Source organism: Nannospalax galili, unplaced genomic scaffold (genome assembly GCF_000622305.1).
Source record: "Nannospalax galili isolate Female #2095 unplaced genomic scaffold, S.galili_v1.0 scaffold293, whole genome shotgun sequence".
Lineage (NCBI taxonomy): Eukaryota > Metazoa > Chordata > Mammalia > Rodentia > Spalacidae > Nannospalax > Nannospalax galili.
In genome coordinates, this window is record NW_008337147.1 from 7811937 (window position 1) to 7823256 (window position 11320).

Below are 11320 nucleotides of genomic sequence, written 5' to 3' on the forward strand. Positions count from 1 at the left end.
CTTCCATTTATTTTTTGTCTATGTTCTATTTTCTGTTGATTTTTCAAAAAATTGTTTCAAGATCCTTAAGCATTCAAACATATTTATTAACTCAATCTTTATTAAATACCTTTCTCATATTAAACAATTCTGTTTTATTAATAAGTGATTAAATAAAAATCATAGGATTAAGATGTTTAAGATCTGGCCCCTCTCTGCACGTACCTGCCCAGGACTGCTCTGCTGCCAGCCGAGCGCTGACCGAGGTGCCTGGCTGGGCACAGACCTTTCCTCACTGGCCACTTCATAATTCTGAATCATTTCTGTTAACAGAGAACTAGAAGACAAGCCTCCAGCACCTCCTGTACGAATGAGCAGTACCATTTTCAGCACTGGAGGAAAAGATCCTTTATCAGCCAGTCACAGTTTGAAACCTTTGCCTTCTGTTCCAGAGGAAAAAAAGCCCAGGAACAAGATCATCTCCATATTCTCAGGCACAGAAAAAGGAAGTAGAAAGGGAGAAAAATGACCAGAGATTTCTTCTTCATCTGATTTTGAAAACACCATTCATGGTGGCTTTGATGTTGTTACTAGAGAGTTTACTGGCCTGCCAGAACAGTGGGCTCGATCAATCATTACAGACCTCCAGTATCACCAAACTAGAACAAAAGAAGAACCCTCAGGCTGTGCTGGATGTCCTAAAATTCTGACTGCAACACAGTGAAACAGAAGTATCTGAGTTTTACTCCTCTTGAAGAGGATGGCTTCCCTTTTGCAATGCCAGCACTGAATACCAAGAGATTAGAAACGTTAGCAGTAGTAACAGAGAAAGACGATGATGAAGAGGCTGCTGCTCCTGTCACTGTGCCTCGACCAGATCATACAAAATCAATTTACACTCGGTCTGTAATCGACCCTATTCCTGTTCCAGTTGGTGATTCTAATGTTGATAGTGGTGCCAAGTCTTCAGACAAGCAACAGAAGAAGGCCAAGATGATGGATGAAGAGATCATGGAGAAATTAAGAACTAGTGTGAGTGTTCGTGACCCTAAGAAAAAGTATACAAGACATGAAAAACTTGGAAAAGGGGCTTCTGGTACAGTTTTCACCACAACTGGTATGGCACTGGGACAGGAGGTTGTTATCAAGCATATTAATTTACAGAAACAGCCAAAGAAGAAATTGATCATTAATGAGATTCTGGTAATGAAAGAATTTAAAAAATCCTAATTTAGTTAACTTCTTGAACAGTTACCTGGTGGGAGATGAGTTGCTTGTGGTAATGGAGTTGCTGGTGGTTCACTCAGTCATGTATCAGAAACCTGCATGGAGGAAGTACAGATTGCTGCTATATGCAGAGTGTTTATGGGCCTTGGAGTTTTTACATACTAATTAAGTGATCCACAGAGACATCAAAAGTGACAATGTGCTTTTGGGAATGGAAGGCTCAGTTAAACTTACTGACTTTGGTTTCTACGCCCAGATTACCCCTGAGCAAAGCAAACACAGTACTATGTTTGCAACGCCATACTGGATGGCACCAGAGGTGGTTACACAGAAAGTTTATGGCCCCAAAGTTGATATATGGTCTCTGGGCATCATGTCTATTGAGATGGTTGAAGGAGAGCATCCATACCTCAATGAAAATCCCTTAGGGGCACTGTACCTGATATCAGCTAATGGAACCCCTGAACTTCAGAATCAAGAGAAACTTTCTCCAATATTTCTGGACTTCTTAAATTGATGTTTGGAAATGGATGTGGAAAATAGAGGCTCAGCCAAAGAACTATTACAGCATCCCTTTCTGAAACTGGCCAAACCATTAGCTGGCTGACGACTTTAATTATGATGGCTAAGGATGCAATGAAGAGTGACTGCTATCGTCCTTGCTGTCACTCCTGATGCTTTCTAAAGAAGTCTTTTTATATGTGAAAATTAACACTCTTTGGGGTTTAAAGAGATGGTCTACATCACATGGAGGAAAAAAAACCATAAAAACAAGGAAACTACTCTTCTGAAGACAACCAAGAGAAAATTGCAACAGAGAATTATGACTTTCAGCTGAACCCCTGCTTTAGGGTCCAAAAGGAATTGTGAGATTGTGAGCTGAATCACTTGGCTTACCACTCAGCAGATAGCCTGCTGGGCCCTCACCTGACAGTGCTTGACGTTTGCATATAGCTTTGGTGACTTTGTTACAGTAGATCCCAGTCATTGTCTCCTTTGGGGTATTTCCAATACGTTAATGTCAGATTCGAGTTTTGCCTAGCATTTCATCTGCTGGTCTGTTCTCCTTCGTAGTTTCCCTTTATTGGACTTGCTCCTCTTGAGTTAGTTGCTTAGAGTTTTTCTCAGGCCTGAATTCAAGGCAAGTGTGATTGAAATTTTGTAGCTCTTTATATTGGCAAAGGAGTGTGACATGTTTTAACTTTTTATAGAAGTTAGAACCAGCTATTGTTACATGTATTATTTCAGTTCAGAACTTGAACTGAAGGAAGGGGAAGAAAAGTATGATTTTTACCTTTTTTAACAAATGTGAGTCAGTTTTAGAAATTTCATGGTAGTGAGATTGTCATTTCTTACATGTATAGAAAGAGGACTAATAATCTGTATAACTTAATCACTGATACAGAGAAAGAGAAAAATAATGTTTAAGATCTGATTGAAAGTTTTGGCTTCCAGTGTTTGTAGAATTATATTATTGAAGTAATTGTCCCACAAATAGAAAAATTCAGTCTTGGAAATAAAGAACTATTGTTTGAAAAAACATGCACACTAAGCAAAATAAAGCTGAAAATGGAAAGGATCTCAGCCAGGCTTGGTGGTGCACACCCTTAATCCCAGCACTTAAGAGGCAGAGGTAGACAGATCTCTGTGAGATTCCAGGCCACCTGGGGCTACAGGAAGATCCTGTTTCGAAAGCAAAGCAACAAACAAACAAAAGACAAAAATCAACCCCCCACCCCAAAATGGAGATCTCACCTTTGAATCAAGGGAAACACAATGAGAGAGAATTTTTTTCCCTTTTAACTTCAGCTTTAGTATCTCTACTAACACCAGCTAATAAAGTTGAAGCTGTAAGCCACACTTTTGTTGACCTGAGCATTCATGAAATGGAGTGCTGGGAAGACTGAGCATCAAAATGGAAAGAAACAAAATCCTTGAAGACAGTAATCCTATCAGTAGCCAATCAAAAATCTTCTTGGTCTTATAAAAATTGAAACAATAAATGTGACTTTCATGATGGTGGTTTTACATATCTTGGAATGTATCAAAGTCATTGAATTATACAATTTAATTTGTGGACTATTACATAGTCTGAATAGATCATTTTCAATCATGATTTCTAATTTATGAGTCTTTTTTTTTTTTTGCCATGTCCACAGAAGTCTCACTCCAGTCAATAGTCAAATGATCATGTAAACAGTGTAACTAGTCTCTAAGATCCTTACACAGATGTAAAATCATTTCTCACACATACAAATTCTACAATTTAGCTTAGCATAATTTATATATGGCTTGAAAATGTACTGTTTTTATTGCGTAAAAGAGATTGTGTAAAAGAGATTTATTGAGTAAAAGAGATTTATTGCTGCAGAGATTGACTCGGCCGTTAAGAGCACATACTGCTCTTGCAGATGACCTGAGTTCCCAGCACCCACACCAGGCATCTCACAACGACCTGTAACTCCAGCTCCAGGGACTCTAACACCCTAATCAGGCCTATGAGGGGAACCTGCATGCACATGCACAGTCCCACATATATACACATAATTAAAAATTTAGAAAGTTATAGAAATTATTCATAAGCTCTATTTACCCTACTGGTTAATTTACTATTCAATTTATTGCTTTATTTCTATATAAATAACAGAAATACTGTTAGTACTCTTAATTGTACTAAGAGCTAGTATTTCACACACTGTGTTTCAGTAATACAGGAAATTATTTTTATGGTAAATCTGCAGACAGTGGTTATTATGTAGTAAACTGTACTATGCACCTGTAGTCCTTATGATTCTGAATTCTGAAAATAGACCTGGCCCCAGATTGTTGTAGAACTGCTGTGGTCCTGGGTTGTATAATATCCCCATAGGGCTCTGAGACTGCAGCCTGTAATCAGTGGCTCTATAAATACCTTCCCATCACTTCAGATCATATTTTTCTAACCAATGATTTTATACTCAATTTTTAAAGTGTTTCCAGAACTTTGAGATTTCAGAAATGCAGAAAAGAAACTTTTGATTACTATTTAGAAGACAAAGGTGGTCACCAATATCCATTAGAGATATATGTTTATAGTTTTGTATTTTTTGTAGCCATACTGAGAAAACAGAAACAGATAAAATTATGCTTAATGACATTTCTATTTAGCCTAGCACATTTAAATAGCATTTCCTGGGGCTAGAGGCATGGCTCAGCTGGTTAAGAGCACTGGCTGCACTTCTAGAAGATCCAGGTTCAAATCTCGGTACCCAATTGGTGGCTAACAACCAAGGCCCTATTCTGTCCTCCATGGGCACTGCATGATGTGGGTGTACTTACATGCATGCAGTCATAACACTCATACACATAAAATAAGAATAAATAAATCAAAAAAATTTTAAATTGTGTTTCTGCATGTGATGTTTACATACTCTTTCATATTGCATTTTTGAAATCTTCTGTACTTTTATCGTTTTAGAGAATCTTATTTTGTACTAACCACATTTCAAGTGTTCAAGAGCCCCTTATGTTTAGTGATATCATACTGAATTGTGGAGACATATATAACTTGAGATACATTTAATGTAACATGGTGATTGTACTGGTGAACATAGCAAGTTCACAGAATACGTGAATCAAGAGTACAGCATCCTAAGTGAAATCCCAGGCGCAGGCACAGAAATGCCAATATTGCAAGATCTCATTTTTATGTGGAATCTAATGAAACTCATAGAAGCTGAGAGCAGAAAAACAGTTATTCTATCAGGTAGGTGGAGTTAATATGAGGAAGCTAAGGAAAACGACAGCTGTCAGGAGACTGTGTCACCTGAAAACCAGAATGTTCCTTTGTGGTTAAATATCCTTCCAGTTAAATTAGAAACTAAAGCACCAGGGCATTTTCTCAAAAAAGTGCACTAACAATGGGTCTGCACCCTCAACAGAACTGCTGTGATTATAACATCGTTTGTGTTATAGTTTGGGCCCCTCTCTTTTTGTGGATCTTTCTAGTGATCATAGGAAGAAAGACCTTAAAAGGGAGAACTGATCCACCATTGTCTGAGATGGTTTTCCAATAATGATTAATCTTGGTTGTCAAACTGATTGGATCTACGGTTGACTCAGAGACACACCTCTGTCTATGTGTGTCTCTGAAAGTATGGCTGGAAAGGATTAGTAGAGAGGTGAAGACCCTCCCTGAGTGGGTAGCACCTTCTGGCTGTAAAACTCTCAGGGAAAAGCAGTGCTTGTTTCTGCCTCTTAACCCTTGCTCCCTGCTCAAACACGCATCTACTCTGTTGTCCCTGCTGCCGCCATCTTCACTGACATCAGAACTCAGCTTCTATGGCCTTTTAATACAGACTAAAGACCAGCAGCTCTCCAGAAATCCTCCAGGCCTTCAGCACCAGATTGGGACTGCTTAATTACCCAGCCTCATGGATTGACTGTTAATTGGGTTCCCAGCCTCTCCAATGTGGAGTCATTCTTGAGATACCTCAGCTACATCATGTGATCTAATTTCATAAATAGTAACACTAAGTCTTCTTGATGTCATGTCTACTCCTCTAGAGAACCTTAACTAATACAGGAAAGAGTAACCTTACCACATGAATACACCCCATCCATTACATAAATACTCATAGAAGTGTCATTAAAATCTACAATGTAGAACCTACTAGACTGCTTCCCACCTTTGGGGCAACCCATTCCAATATCTTTTTGAAGCATTTACTTTGCTTAGCTTTTCCACACAAACTGTGCATGTTTCTTGATTGAATTCTTTCCTTCAGGAAGGCAAGAACCTAGAAATCCCATAGCAGTTACCCCAAGATGAAGGGATGAGGAAAGAGGGAATGAGGAGTTTTTGATCAAAGGCTACAAAATTTCACATGCAAAGAGTAGATTTTTGAGATCAACTGCAGAAATGGGTGACTATAACTCCAATATATTCAGTAGCTCCTATTTATCTGAGGTTTAACCCTCTATGGTTTGCATTACACATGGTGAACTTTAATCAAATATTAAGTGGAAAATTCTAGAAATAAACATGTTTTAAACCATGTGCTGTTCTAAGCAGCATGGTGGACTCCCATGTTATTTCACTCCACTCCTCCTAGGACGTGGATCATCCTTTCGTTCTATGTATCTATGCTGCACAATTACCAGCATAAATCAACTATCATGCAGCATTTGCATGTATGTTTCAGGATAGTTCACACTTCAGATGTCCACTGGAGTTCTTGGAATAGATCTTCCACAGGTAGCAGAATTGCTAGACTGTATTTTTCAAAATATCTGAGAGTAAATTTCAAATATTTCATCCCCCTCAAAAGAAAATTAGAGACATATTACATAAATTTAATCTGTCCAATATTATATCAAATAAATAATGGTATGCTATTAATTCCTTCTTTAAATAAGTTTGGTAATCTAAGCCTTTATAGAAACATGATACATCAAACCCTCACATTGTAGTTTATAAATCTATACAATTAAAACTTGGCAATCAAAAATAAAAACAATACACAGTACTAAAATTAAACAGGACTACACAGAAAAAAATGAAGATGAAACACGCCCTTCGAAATACATGCAGCTTTGATGAAATGAGTCATAATGGATGCATAATTTGCATTTTGAAAAACAGTATGATAAGCCTAGGCAAGCAGCTCAACTTCTAGAATGCATTTTGAAAGTTCAGATCTATAAGTTATGTGGTAGAGCACTGGCCTCGTATCCACACCACCACTATGGGCTTGATCTATAGTACCACATACACACACATAAATAAACATTAAGATTGGATATCCTAACATTTTCCTTTCTAGAAAATATGTAATGTTGCCAAAATGTTTTGGACAGAAGTACTGTGTTTGCTCTAAGTACTTTCTATTTGATATATGAACTTAGCATTTTTAACTTGCTGAGGAGTTTTTATTATAAATGGATGACTTTATTTTCTACCTGTTTTTTTTTTAGCATATGGAAGTGATTATCAAATAAATAATTTTTATAGATTATATTTTATAGAGAAGATTAGGTTCGAGCTAAATTGGTGTAAAGTACAGAGATCCCTCATCTACTCCCTATGGCCACACACACACATATCCTTCCTCATTGGCAATTTATCTCAAAGTAGTACATTTATTAACATCAATGGCAAAGGACTCTTCATTATCATCCACAGCCCCTTGTTTACATGGGGACTCACTCTTGGTATATATTTTATTGGTTTATATAAATTGTTAATGGCAATGTCCAGCATTATATTATCACATATTATAGTTTCACTTTCCCCTGAACCTGGCATTCTTAGTGTTCTGGATTTTGACCTTCTAATAGGAATATTTTAATATCTCATTCTTATTTTAATTTGCATTCCTTTGATGACATAATGTGGCACATCATTTAATTAAAGTGATTTCATTTGAATGATGAACCAAGATTAAATTCTTACTATAAATCCCACATAGCTTTGTTCTGTTTTAATATATTATTTAATTTAACTCACTGCTGTTGAAGTTTTTTTTCTTCTATGTGCATAAAGAATATTGGTCTCCTATTTTTCTTTCCTGTAATGTCTTTCAGTTTGATGTCAGATTGATTGTATAACTAGATTATTCCCCCACAAGTATCTGGTAGTATTCTTCTGATCTTGAAGTTTTTTATTAATGGAAAAGCATCTATTCCTTCTTAAGAAAGTTAGTAATTTGATGTTTATCTAGAAATTTATTCCATTATAACTAAGTTTTATGTATGTGTGTTTATAGTTTTTATCTTAGATAGTATGACATACATGGTTTTTAAGTCCTTTATTTAAATTTATAATTTTTAAAGGAAATTTTATTGAGTATCTAGTATAAATTAATATTACCATGAAAATTAATATATTTCTGTTGATTGAATAATTATTATGATTAATCTTATTTAATAGGTATATTGAGTACAGTTTCATGTTAAGTTATAAAGATCCTTTTTGTTTCTAAGTTTTAAAAATGGAAGTTCTAGGGGCCTGGAGAGATGACTCAGTGGTTAGGAGTCCAGGTTTGGTGCTCAGCACCCATATCTGGGGCTCACAAGTGCCTGTATCTCCCGTTCTAGGGAACTAGATGCCCTTTTCTGGCCTTCATAGAAAACTGGACTGAAGGTCACGTGCCCCTCCTCTCACACACACAAAAAATTAAAAATAAAAATACATTTATAAAGATGGCTTTTAAAAATGAAAGTCCTAATACATAAAGCAATTTTCTCATGTAAAAGTATACATAATCTAAGCATAGTGGCTCCAACATTTGGGAGGGTGAGGCATGAGGATTACCATGAGTTAGAGGCCAACCTTGGCTACAGAGATATACATCAAAGCAATTTATGTAATACACTTATTATACTAAACAAAGAAAACACATTATATAGGATGTTAAAAATAATTTTTGTCAGAAATGATGGCAAGTAAATATAACCTATGTTCTAATAATATGTGCTAACATAATATATGAAAGAGAGAAGAGAGCAAACATATATTCTCAGGTCTCTCTTCTAAGAAGGACAATAAGATCTTTATGGAACTCCCTCATTACAACACAGTAAAACCTATTTATTTCAGTAAATACCCACCTTCAGATGTCATCACTGTGAGTGTTAGGCTTTGTGAGATCAACAAACACATATTCTATACATGGGAGGAGGAGGGATATGAACAAGACCTTAAAGGTGAAGCCTTTGAAACATCCCAAGAGGCTTGGAATACTGACAGTGAGACAGGTATTGATTTTAAAGGAATAATCTGGTCTGAAAATATAAGTTTCTTAATTAATAGAGATTTGGCTTAAATGTCTTTGATGGTTTTTAAATAAAGCAAAAGGATATAGCATTTCTGAAATGACATTTAGAAAAAAAAATAGCTTGATTTATGTCTCATTCAATTCCCAAGTCTTTAAAGTGAATATTAATATTTATACATTGAATCTAAGAGAATTTAATTTAATAAACACAATACAGAAATAACTAAATTTGGATTAACAGGCCTTTTAACCAGTTCTAAAATACTCTCCTTTCAGCTAAGATCTCTTCTTGTTAATGTATTTCATTGAAATGTATCAGCGACAAATTTTAAGGGTGGAGTTTTTGCTGAAATCAGAAATACACGATGTATGATCATATCACATAATACAATAGAAACTATTTTAAATGCAGATTAATGGGTACCTTGGAAAACTTATGTGCACCTAAACTATCTTTCTTAAATTGTTTTACATACCCATTGTATATTTTTTCATTTTGTAATGAATTTTTGCAATTTTGAATTTTCAAAGTAATGTGATGATATTTAGATCCCCTCCCCAATCAGCACCTCGTCCATTGCCTCCCACCCAATCCAATGTACTTTACTTATATGTATACAATATGGCCTGAGGAGTCTGATTTTTGTCCCCACATGTCTCTCAATGTGGGTCCATCCACAGAAATATGGTTAACATAACAGCAGTCTTATCCATGTAAGAAACTATCTCTCCTCACTCCCAATAGCCATCAGTTACCAAAAGTTCCTTAGGTTAGTTTGGAATTTCTTACCCACATTTATACTGGGATTTTGTCTGATTTGAGTTTGCATGGGATTGTTCATGCTTTCACTATAGCTGTATATATGTACAACTGGCCAGCTATCTGGAAAACTGTTTCCTTGTGGTCATTCACCATGTCTGGCTCTTACAATCTTTGTGCCCCCTCTCCCACAATGATCCCCGAGCTTTGAGAGACAGAAATTTGAAATAAGTGTCCTATTCACTCTGCTGCCTTTCAATCTCCACACATTGGCCAATTTTGGATTTCTGTGTTAATTATCATCTACTGCATGAGAAAACCTCTCTGGCGAGAGTTGAAGGATGCAGTCATCTTATGTGTAGAGACTGCATTGAAAATGTGCCACTTAGGCAAAGTGTCTCACAGACAATTCTTCTCTGTGTTTGACCCGAGTTGTGGAACTCTGTTAGTCTCCACCTATTGCAAAAATAAGCTTCCTTCATGAGTGATAAGAGGTATACTTGCCTGTAAAAATGAGGATGCATATTTAGAATATAGTAAGAAAGTATGTTGGTCTAGGGATGTAGCAAATGAGGTTTTTCTCTAGGATCTATGGCCTTCCAGCCATGTGTATTTGGCTATGTTTACAGTACCACACATAAGTTCCCACCCATTGAATGGGCTTTCATTCCAATTGGACAGCTGTTGATTCACCTCAAGGTAAAAGTTCCATTACTGTAACAATAGCAATAGTTTACTGGGCTACTCATTTCGATAATCAAAAAATGGGACCTAATTAAAAAGCTTCTGTACAGCAAAGGAAACAACCAATTAAATGAAGAGGAAGCCCACAGAGTAGGAGAGAAATCTTTACCAGCTGTACATCAGACAGAGGATTAACATCCAGAATATACAAAGAACTCAAAAACAAAAAACAAGAAAACAAATGATCCAATTAGTAAATGGGCTATGAATCTGAACAGAGTTCTTGAAAGATGAAATCACAATAGCTGAGAACTGCATTAAAAAGTGTTCAACACCTAAGTAATTAGAGAAATGCAAATAAAAACCACTTTAAGATTTCATCTAAATCCAGTAAAAATGGTCGAAATCAAAAGAACAAATGACACCAATGCTGCTGTTGATGCAGGTAAATGGAAATCTTCATCCACTCTTGGTGAGACTGCAAACTGGCACAACCAGTATGGAAATAAGTAAGGAATGCTATTAAAAAACTGAAAATGAATCTACCATATACCCTGGTTATGCCACTTCTTGGCATATACCCAAAGCACTTGTAAAGTCATGTTTGTTGATGGTTTTTTGAAATAGCTAAGAACTGGAAACAACCTAAATATAATTCAACTGGTGAATGGATAATGAAAATGTGGTACATTTATACAATGGAGTTCTACTCAGAAGTAAAGAAAGATGAAAGCATGATATTTGAAGGTAAATGGATAGGACTAGAAATTGTTATACTAAGTGAAGTAAAACAGACTCAGAAAAACAAGTGACATCTTTTCTTTCTCATCTTTGGATCTTAACTCCAAATACTTAGATCGAAGTATATACTCTAATGTAACCGAAGACAAATGGAAATGACCCATGGGGGTAA

The 11320-nt window shown here is 36.1% G+C and overlaps 1 pseudogene; it reads left to right on the forward strand.

Moving 5' to 3' along the window:
- Positions 1-301: 301 nt before the first annotated feature.
- Positions 302-1881, forward strand: LOC103733445 (annotated as a pseudogene).
- The last annotated feature ends 9439 nt before the right edge of the window (positions 1882-11320 follow it).